Raw genomic sequence first — 11,242 nt, forward strand, 5'->3', positions numbered from 1 at the left:
TATGGAAATGAGATAACACGCAGGAGGCAGATCAAGATCACTCAAGTGGAATCATGGGAAAAGAAGAAAAGGATGAATATCCCAGTCATACCAAAACTTTGGAATATTTACAAACATCCGCACCTGAGAACTACATTTGTTATACTGGTTCAACACTTTCTCTTCCTAAGAATTATAAATAGCTCTTCGTTTACAAACTGACAAAGTTCAACTGAAAAGACTCCCATACAATCCCCATTTGCAGTTGACAATGATTTGCAAGATAAACTTCAGAGGAGAGCTTGGGGCCAAATGTGTAAGAACTCGACCATGATAAGTCAAATTTAAAAATCTATATTTGCATTCTCCTTTGTGGCCAGTGCCATAAAACCTCCCTCTTCTTTAAATTTTGATTATAACTTTTTATCTTTTGAATTTAATTTCAGAGTATTAGAAATATGCCAAAACTCAGTCTGTGTTTTTACTAGACCACAGTGGATATTTCCATCTAGGCAGAAGACCTTTCAAGTCTCTCAGATTAGCCTCTTACTAAAAATTGCCTTCACTAGTGCAGCAGCCCAGGGAACCCACTGCCTTCAGAAACTAGAGTAATGCAAGAATGGCTCAGTTACACCTTTCCTTGGTGCTAATGCCCTCTGATTCCCACCCTTACCTGAGTGTTGATTTAGAGAAGTGTTCCCTCAGCTGTAGCACAGAACCCATGATTTTATTTCGGGCCCCCAAAAAAAAGACCTTAATTATTTTCTATTACACCAACTATAAGCTAGGATTGACTACCTGAGAGAAAGTATTTCTGTGCTGCTTTTCAACTGCAAAATAAAAGCGTCCAATCTGCAAGTGAACTGCAGAGGACCAAGAATTACATCTCTTTCCTGTCAGCGTCAGAGGTTGTAAGCAATCCGTATTTTAGGACTACCCCAAATGGATGTTGCTTCCACCAGGAAAACAGCTAAAACTAAGTCTGTGCCAAGCACAAACTTTTAAATATTACACAAAATTATTTCCAAGGGAAGTAACTAATAAGACTCCAGCTTGCCTAATCTTAGGTCACCTAGACATTTATCATCACTTGTTCCTTCTCATTTCATATGCACTGGGGAGGGAAAATGGCAGAACATAACCAACCACCACCTTCTTCCTCAGATGCACTGCTACTTGAACAACAAAACAGTGCATCTACAGCATTTGCAGCAGCTCCTACTAAAGCTCTCACAGACATTGATCTAAACACCATCGTTCACCATTACATTAACAAAGTTTCAGCAACAGGAAAAGTCAGAACTTCCATGAGCGTGCAGACTAGGCAAGAAGCCTCAAATTCTGATCCTCTGCACCACCACCGCTATAGCAACAATGGGAGAAATGCTAAAAATGCCAAATGGCTCTAGTAACTAAACTCCTTTTTTCTGTTTTTTACAGAATAAATTACAAGCACAGACTAAACTAAAAATCAGCCTACGAGCATGAAATTAAATCTGAAGAACAGAAATTTATATCACACATTCAAACGGTTTTCAGCAATTGCCTACTTTTGAAAGCATCTCAAACCAAAACTAACAATATTATTTATTCAATAAACTTTTGGAGATCAACATCTAGCAGAGTTCAAGCGCTTGGAACTGCTGAATGGAAAGTCAACAGCTTATGTACTACCTTTCCTCCATTAACAGACTGTTAAAGCTAAAAATAAATTATCTTTCTTTAAAAGTGCCAGAAACCATTAAATCACTGACCAGTGGCCTGTACAAAGAAAAATACATGGCAATAAATTTTTTTTCTTTAGTTATTATTACCATGAGGAGGAACCAACATGAACTTTATGCACATTCAATACCAAAGTCTGTATGGATTTAAATGAAATAATAATAATAATAATAATAATAATAAAAACCAAACCACAAAAAAAAAAAAAACACTTTATTCCCTTGAACAAAGTAGGAAGCTCCCTTCCCTCAGAGCAACTTCAACAGAGGTCAAACTCAGGTCCTACACATAAAATGCTAGTAGTTCTTCAGATACACTGACCAGACAATGCTGAAGTGTAACAGTTAGCAGATTTCTCACCTACTGAAGCAGCTGCAGAAAAACATCCTTAAACTGATACATCCCAATATAACAATATTTTTTGGCCTCTGGAAATCTGATACAAATACTATATAAAAGGCAGTAGTGCTAACTGCTTTTGAAAGACAACAATCAGAATGAGAACTTTGTTGTACTTGCAGACCACCTCTACCCATTCTTTTTTCTTAAACAGCATTCAGCCTGAAGAGTCCATAGAGTCTATATTTACACAGGCTGAGACATGAACTTGCTGTTTCACTTTAACAGAAGCCTAAATGAGGCCAGTCTGCATTCTTCAGTACGACAATAAGATAAACAGAAAAGTAGTTGACATATTCTTCTTGTTTCTAGGCGCAAAACATTCACAAAAGCTCTAATGATATTTTCTCTCCTGTGCATCCTATTCTTCTCATAACAAATGCATACCAGTTTTCAAACAGCCATCTGCTAAATTAAAAATATCTTTTGAGGACTTCTGTCACTAACATATATGCCAATTCTTAAACTTAGAACACCTGCATCACCAACTAGAGTCACATAAAGATTTCATGCCTTTCAACTATATAATGATAGGCAAGAGTTTTATATACTAGATACAGTTTTAAGGGAGCAGGCAATAAAAGCTACTCCAAAATTATAGGGGCTAGGAAATACTTGAAAACAGAACTATTTATTCTTATTTTAAAACCACAAGTCAAGAGAACAACAACTAGCACTACAGCATAACATGGAACACACTATGCAGTACCTTCTTTAGATATCCTCCCAGGAGATACAAGGATGGGCTTCATATTGGATCAAATCAGCTGCACACAATCCTCCTCCCCCACCCCCCCCGCAAAAAAAAATACAAGTACAGTCTGTGCCTTTCTGATGGCTTGCTTTCAGATTTTCAATAACAGACTACAACAAAAGTTGATCATGATGTACAGTAAGATAAACATTCTTAATTTTTACATCAGGTTCATCTTTTTCCCTAGGACAGCAAAGGTCCAAAAGTGTTAAGTTAAAAAGATGTGTACAATGATAGGTAAAGACTCCCAAATTCCTCCCCTAAAAGCTTGTTCTATTCATGCTGTGCTTGTATCTACCTTTTTTCCTGTTCCCATGCTTGCTGTCTACCACCTCTCACCTGTACCAGCTATTCCATTCACCTCTTAATTCTGCAGGTAGGTACATGTAAATATATATATATGTATACACATACACACACAAACATATGTATCAACTGCATCTGAAGAAACATCTCTGACCTCCAGTTTTTATGCAACATTTGCCACCAAGGAGGTTGAAATGGGGAGGCAGAGGTGAAGTCTAGAAGAAACAGAGCAAATGGGGCAAGATCTCCATGATCTGTGTCTATAGGAAACAGAGAAACAGGTTTGCTGTATCCGAGTGAATGCTACCCTTACTGCTACTCCTCCCAAGATTAAGAGCACTCATTCCCAACTCCTTTATCTTTATGAGTCGGGGTATCCAGCAGCTCCCTGAGTCACTGCAACAGCACCAGCCATCATGGGACCAGCCACTACTCATCTCCCTACCCCAGAGAATAAACAGGCCAGTCAGCAGTCAGTGCACCAGACAGTAAATTCTTCAGCTTTTTGGACATCTTTTTTGGATGATGTCTACAGAGGCAGAAATCTTTCCATTTTTGCTTACAACGATCTTTTTTTAACATGATCAGCATTACCAGCAGGTTAGATCAGTTCAATTTAAGATTATGAAAATTCTGTCAATGTCAAAACGTTCAGCTGCCACAGACACAATCCTAACAGTTCTTTCTGATTTAGCACAAGAACAGAAGTGGTGTTGGTTAATTACTATTCTCATGCAAAACTGATAGAAAATGCCTAGGAACACCTCAACCAATCTTTCATGCTAGCTGCTCTACGGAGAATCAGTATTTGTCCAGGTCTACTTATTAACTCCAAGTCCCCCTTTAGAGCACAGGGTTTACAAAAGATGCTGCTGCTTCATTATGCAAAAATGAAGACAATATATGAAGACAAAAATGAAGACAATGTCACTGGAGAAATAAACTCAGTCTTTGTAATATCAACTTCAAACGTGAATTCCTGAGACCTGGTTTTATCATAACATTCTCGAGACTTACGGTATAGATATTGTTCTCTTTTTGTGTGTGTGTGTGTTGGGTTTTTTCTGAATTAGTTATGTTTCTTTTATTCACTTTTAGCAGTCTCCCACATTGAATTACTACAGCCTCGCATTTTGGACCAAGTACAACAAACTATCCCTATCTGTAGTTTTCACCACTCTCTCCAGCTCTTATTTTATAAACATATCAAACATTATATTCAGTTATTACAAATAAACAAACTTAACTGCATAGGGCTGGCAAAACCCACACAATTGTTGTCTTTGAAACTACTACAAAAAACAAGTAGTGAAAGGTGAACAGCAGTTAAGTCTCCTGTGAAAGGCTAAACAAGCAGGTCTTACCCATACTCTCACAAGGATCTTTTCAGCATTCTTGCCTCTAAAAAAGGTACCAGATTTTTCTTTCCTTCTTCTCCCTTGCTTATTCACACATTGCTATGGGCATCTTTGATCTCCCTGAATACTTTCTGCACAAGCGTGACTAACATCACTCCCACCATGGCCCAAACTATGGCAGGCCAAGGACTGTTGGCAACAGTGATACTTCTCAATGCTGTATTTAACCTATAGCTTCCCCTCCCATTTAACATGACATACTTGAGTAGTAATATTTTTGTTACAAGTTGCAGCTTATGAAGACAAAGCAGAGAAACCTTGAGAGGACTGAGGAAAGAAAACAGGATCCTAAGGTTTACCAGCAAGTTATTTCCATCAGAGCATTAGAGGACCTCCACAATGTCCCAGCAGAACCTTCTCTGGAATACTTCATACAAGTCTGGCCAATGCATGCTACAAAGACTACTTCATACACGAAAGAAGGCAATGATGGGACTTTAGGATGATCAGGTGAACAGAAAACATCTCAACAAGAGAAAGTTTAGTTTAGCAAAATTATATTATTAGTCTCTAGAAATACACTGAAAGTAAGTGAAATAAACTTACAAAGGAAGAACTGCTGTTTAAGCTGAAAATAATGTTGGCAACTGCCACTGACATAAACTGCAAGCCGAAAATTACAAATATTCACAGGTACTTAATTCCAAAGCAGTCTTCCAATAGTTAGATGGCAAAACACACAAAACTTGTTATATTATTATCATAATCTCATGCAACTTCATTTAAAAATCAAAGAAGAAAAGAGGAGATAAAAACGTCCAAGCAGGAGTCTCCTCCCATCTTCTGGAAAACAGGGAGAAAGAAGAAAATAGGTCACCACACTAACTCCAAAGTAACCAGCAGTACCACTGAAGTGTGCATGTCAATAGTCCCAAGTCTCCTGCTACAGATTCTGCTGAAAAGCCAGCTATTTTAGACTAACCCAGCCCCAGCTCTGAAAAAGTACAGTTCACTTCCACTGTTCCAGCAGCACTGCTTTGGCAGGTGGTCTGTCAAGTGTAAGAAAGGTACTTCTGTGTGGAGATCTGTGCTAACTCCATGCAGATCATCCCTGCCTATCATCACTAACTGCAAAGAACAATTCACGCTGCTCACATTGACAAGGGCAAGAACACCCCACATAAAGAACAAATCGTTAAAATCCCAAAACTTACTGTAACAGCTTCTGGGCACTAGCCCATTGTATCAGAACAAATATTTAGACACTTCAGAGAACCTCAAACTCAATTTTAGAAGCTCATTTTTAAAGAAAATATGTTCTCCTTCCATTTTTGCATGCAAACATAAATCACTAGGAAAAACTGGGGATAAACACAAAAGTTCCTCAAAACTGAAGCCATGTCAAGAACAGACACTGTTGTTCAAGTAGCTTGAGGGAACATATTCCTTTCTGATACCTTCCAATGACAGTATTGGACACCTGCTATCCGAGAATGTATTCTGTCATTCTTCCTGGGAGGTGCTCATGTCAGAGGGAATTAGGGATTATAAAAGATTTGGGGGAGGGGAGGGAAAAAAGGACAGCAAAAGTCTTGGAAGAGGCAAAGCTATATTGCAGTACACAGATACTTAGAGAACTAACTGTCAAACACTGAGGATATGTGAGCTAAATGCTAGAAAGAACAACTGCTGTTTTAATCAATTCAAAAAAGGCAGAAGCAACCCCAGCTGAGTCAGTGTGCCTAACATCTATTACTGGAGTTCACTGAGATTTGGAGCGAGACCGGACAAGAATAATGCTGAATCCTAAAACCTTCTAACACTGCAACACTTCTTCTCCAGTCTATAGTCATTCCTGGGAGGATTATTACAGATGCAAAAGTCATAAAAGTTCAAAGCTGTTCAAGCATGCAGAAGCAGTACAAAGCGGTAAACCACAGCTAGGCTGTGCACTAGGCCAGCCACCCTCCCGCTGATGTATAAGCTACACTGCATTTCCTACTGGTAAGGTAAGACACACCAGTAACTACAGTTATGGGGTCACAAACCCTGAACTATTATCCTCATTTTTTTTCACAGTAACTCACATAACCCATGCGTGCAAATACCACCTTCCTTTCACATTATTATTTGCATGTGATACCTATGGTTTCTGTTAAGCTAAGGCTTAAAGATACACGAAAATTGCTAAAAGCTCATGGCCCGCTAAGCCAGAAGGAGCATATTGTATATCTATGTTCCATATTATGCAAGTCCACTGAAGTATAAAGTTTGCCTACAAGTCTCTTAAGGAACTCAGGAAAAAAAAAAAAAAAGCCATTTAGTCCTTTGTGCAATAATGAAGTGGGCATCACCAGACCACATAACCACTGGGGGGGTAGGGGGTGTAATTATAATCTTAAATACTTTAAAAAGTAAATACAGACAGCATGTTCCCAATTGTACCAGCAAACGTTTTCAGCATACCAATTAATTTTAGCCCGCAAAATTAAAAGGACGCTCACAGTGGGAGTAAAGAAAAGCGAAGACCACTCTTCAGCTGTTGAGGCCTAGCAGGACAACACTGGAGATGGAAAATTGAAAAGTTCTACTTTTTGCCTTACAGCCCTACAAACCTCCAACTTCCCTCCTCAAAGGTACTATGCTCTTACATGAGAGCCAGCTATCACCATGCTTTGGCTCACCTAGGCCAGCCAAACAGAAATAGAATTAGTGGGGTATTTCAACCTTACTTTACCTTAACTAACCCCACAGAAGAATTAAACAACTTTTCTTTTGAAATGAAGTTCAGCAACAGTTTTTTACATCCCAAAGCAACATACCACTGCTCTGCTCCAAGGAAACCACTTCCAAAGAGAAGTCAGCACAGGCTTTAACCAAATCCATTTTGGAATATAAATAAGGAGCCATTCACAGCAGCAATTCGCCCAGGGAAGTCAGTCATCTACTGACAACAACTGCCATCAAGTACCACTATGGTCCTGTACAAACCACAGATAAAGGAAGCTTTTGACAAGAGAGAATGTCGCATCTTTAAATACTTGACTGACTAAACCTGCAACACAATTTTTACCGAGGGGTTTGTTTCCTTCCTGCGATAATAGCACCAGATATAAATCGGTGTGTGGTTTCCCAGTGCTTGCTCAACAATCTTCCACAGATTCTGAAGTATTCGGCAGGCATCCTCAGCATGACAGTAACAACACAGAAGCAGAGCAACTGAAACAGCCTACCGAGGAGGCAAACATTGAGGAAATACTTCTTAAGTAACTACAGTTAATTTCACTCTTTGCTCAACCCACAATAAGCAAATCACCTTCTTTATCACAGTACTCTGCATGCTTCATATTGCTCGTTCCTGCCCACATGAGCGACTCTTCGCCTACTACCTCAGTAAGTTACAAATACCATACTCTTTCTAGTCTGCATCTACATGAAGGTGGCTTACCATCTAAGTCATATCTCATTACATGAAGTCTGAGCTTGGGAAATGTGCAGTGTATGTAAAAGTAAAGAACTGGCTTTCTGCTTTAGTATATCTCTTTCCTAAGGCACATTTCAGATTTGTAATTCTGAGGGAAGTCCACGTTACACTCTTGCTACCTCATCTCCAGACTGTCCCACTATTCCTTAAAACTCTATTGGCAAACTGTGTTTGCAACTCATTCCGTATGAGCGACCACCAAAACACTTTGGGTTTGTTTGGTGTTTTTTGTTGTTTTCCATCTGATTCCTTAGGACGCTTTACGGGGAGCTATCCTGATTGCCGGACCAGTGATTTCTGGTTAAGACAGACCGAGTTGTTCACTAAGCAGCCGAGTGTAGTTACAGTCAAAAATCATCACATAACCAGAATACTGGAAGTGAACATATGTGAAAGAAAGCAGGGGGAAGGGAAGTAATCGAGCCCCTGCAATACTTGCAGCCACATCGCTAACGTTTATGTCAGACTACAAAACACAATCTTTAAGGTGCTGTTCGGACCAAGCCTGGTCCCGGCAGCACCTTAAAGCGCCTCCTTCAGCGAGGCGCCACACACGCGGCGCAGGGCGCACACGGCAGCCACGGCTGACGCTCCGCGTTATAAACTAAGTTTCACGCCAGGCGGGCGAGCGCGGCCGGCGGGCGGGGGGCGGGAAGCAACGGCACCGCCGCTGCCCGCCCCTCCCGGCCGCGGCCCCGAACACCCGTTGCTCCGCCGGGGCTCCGCCGCTCCCGCGCAGCCCCCGGGCACCCCCCGGCGGCGGCGGCGGGGCGGGGCCGGGAACAAAGCCCGGCTCCGTGCCACCCTCCCCGCTCCGTCCCGCCATTCCCGGGCGGCCCGGCGCACGCCCAGCCCCGCCATCCCCCGCGGCGGTGGTGGCCGCCGAGCGCCACAGGCCGGCGGCCCGCCCGGCCCCAGTCGGACGGGTGCGGGCGTGGGGCGGGAGGAGCCCGGCGGCGGCTGCTTTCCGCTCGGCCCGCGGGGCCGTGCGAGAGCCGCGCCCACCCCGGGGGCTCCCGGGGCCGCCGGCCGCGCCGGAGGGGAAGGCCGGACACGCGCCGCGCCGCGCGGGCGGGGCCGGGCCGGAGTTAGGGGCGGAAGAGGGAGGGCAGGAGGGGACCGGGCGCGGGGCGCGGAGGGGGCCGGGCGAGGTGCCGTCGCCCCGGAGTAGGAGGGCCAGAGCCCCAGCCCGGTGGGGAGGCGGCCGGGAGGCGCCAAGCGCACGCCAGTATTGCCGACCCCGACCTCTCCGCGCCGCCCGGCCCCACGCTGCCCTCGCCTCACCTCCCCGCCGTAAACAAAGCGGCGCGGGCCGGGGACCGGGCCAGCGGCGGGGGCCACGCGCGACGCAACACCCACCCCACCCCCCCAACCCCCGCCCGTGAGCCCCGTTTCCGTCGGAGCAGGCGGCCCCCTCCTCCCCCCCCAGCCACGACCGGGTCCCAGCCCCGCCGCCGCCTCACCTATCCCGCCGGTAGAAGCGCTGCCTCCCACCGCAGCCCAGGGCGCCGCCGCCTCGGCGCGGCTACGGTGGCCTTCAGAGCGACTCTGGTAGCAGCCGGTGACCGACTCGCGCCGCCAGCATCCCCCGCCGGCTTTATCCCGCCGCCGCCGCCGCCTCTCTCCTCCGGTAACTCGACGGTCCGGCTCGTCCCTCCCGCCCCCCCCGCCTGCCCATTGGCACGCGCCGCTCCACCAGGAACCGACGCTCACTGGGACGGGCGCGCAGCACTCACGCGGGACCGCCCCCCCAACCCTTCCCCGTTGGCTCCCGGGTATCCAGCCCGCCCTCCCGGACACGCCCCCGCTTGGCGCTTCGGCCAATCGCAAGGCAGAAAGGGGGAAGCTGAGCCGCCCATTGGCGGCGCCCGTCAGCTTCCTGCGGCTGCGATAGGCCAAGGCGGCAGCCAGTTCCGCGTCCCGGCCAGCCCGTCCACAGGAGAGCTTCGGGGCGCCGTCTGTCCCCCTCCCCGCTCCCGAGCCTCCCCGCCGGGCGAGGGACCGCGGACGACTCCCGCCTAGGCAGCCTGTCCGCGGCGGGGAAGCGCCCCGGCCCCCAGCGGCTCCCCTGGCGGGAGGGCGGCCTGAGGCGCCTGCGGTGCAGGTACAGCCTTCCGCCGCCCAAGGAAGCCCCCGCGCCACCGGTGAGAGCAGGACCGATCACCGTCGCTAAGAACAGTTAAGACGGCCGGTATCGCCAGGCAGCCGGGATCAAACGGCCTCCGGGCCACGCAGCTGCGCGGCTGGGGAACGCCAAGGCAGTCTCCTCGCCAAGGAAGCGGCGGGGCCCTATCGGGGACGCTGCGCCGTGCCCCCACTTGTGCGGGCACTCCGCACCGCCTCCGCCTCCCGGCCGCCCGTCGGGAACGGGCGGAAAACCCGCCCTTCCCCCCAGTGAATAAGGGCAAATAGTTGTGTCTCGGCCAGCTGCGCGAGTGCGCGGGTACCGCCTGTTGGCCAGAAACTACCCGCCTTGTTCTACCAACGCGAACCGCTGGGCTTCCCCCGCAGGAACGGCCCGGCTCTGAGGACTGCGGGGTAGGGCGGGCGGCCGCGGGGCAGCCCCCCCGCAGCACAGAGAACACCGGTCGCCTTCGCTGCGGAGACCTAGCTGTGATTTCACGTCCTGCCCACAGGCACCGATCGGCACGGCCTAACGCAATGCCAGTGACACAGGCGGCAAGGCACGGCCGTGAGGTGATGCTCGACACCCTCGGCCATCTCACCTGGCCCGGGAGCGGCAGGGTTTCACCGCCGCAGCAGGGCTGGTGGCTGGACGTAACAATGTATCTCTAAGCAATACAAGGATTGGGGCGCCGGTGGTAATAAAAACAGAAACAGTGCCAACAATAACATTTTAAGTGGTTAAAAAGTAACTGTATTGTCTGTTGAAGTACCTCAAAACTTCCAGGCTTGAAAAGGAGAGGAAAAAAAAAAAAGGTGGGGGTAAGGGGGGCAGAAGAGAGAATACATGTCAAGCATGATAAAGTAACACCAGACCCGCAAAACAGTATTAGAAAGAATCTTGAAGTCACCATTTTTCCACTGTCAAATACAAACCTATCTTGCAAGTACTGTACTATAATCAGCACATCCAACAAAAACAGAACTGCATAAAAAGTATGCTTTTTACAAACAACAAATGTGCCAGCACAACAGTTGCCAATCTGTGTTATGAGCAGCTCCAAGTTCTATTACGTGCTTTGTATGATTCTAGTTCATTTGGAGTAAAAGGTC

General features: G+C 46.6%; 1 protein-coding gene across 1 annotated transcript in view; it reads right to left on the bottom strand.

Moving 5' to 3' along the window:
• The window catches only part of FRYL (FRY like transcription coactivator), a 172,307-nt gene extending 162,670 nt beyond the window's left edge, over positions 1 to 9,637 (bottom strand). Inside the window, exon 1 of the mRNA XM_040595315.1 lies at positions 9,469 to 9,637. The gene's annotated coding sequence lies outside the window, so the exon portion shown is untranslated. The remainder of the gene's footprint in view (positions 1 to 9,468) is intronic.
• Between the last annotated feature and the right edge of the window lie 1,605 nt (positions 9,638 to 11,242).

Source organism: Falco naumanni, chromosome 1 (assembly GCF_017639655.2).
Source record: "Falco naumanni isolate bFalNau1 chromosome 1, bFalNau1.pat, whole genome shotgun sequence".
Lineage (NCBI taxonomy): Eukaryota > Metazoa > Chordata > Aves > Falconiformes > Falconidae > Falco > Falco naumanni.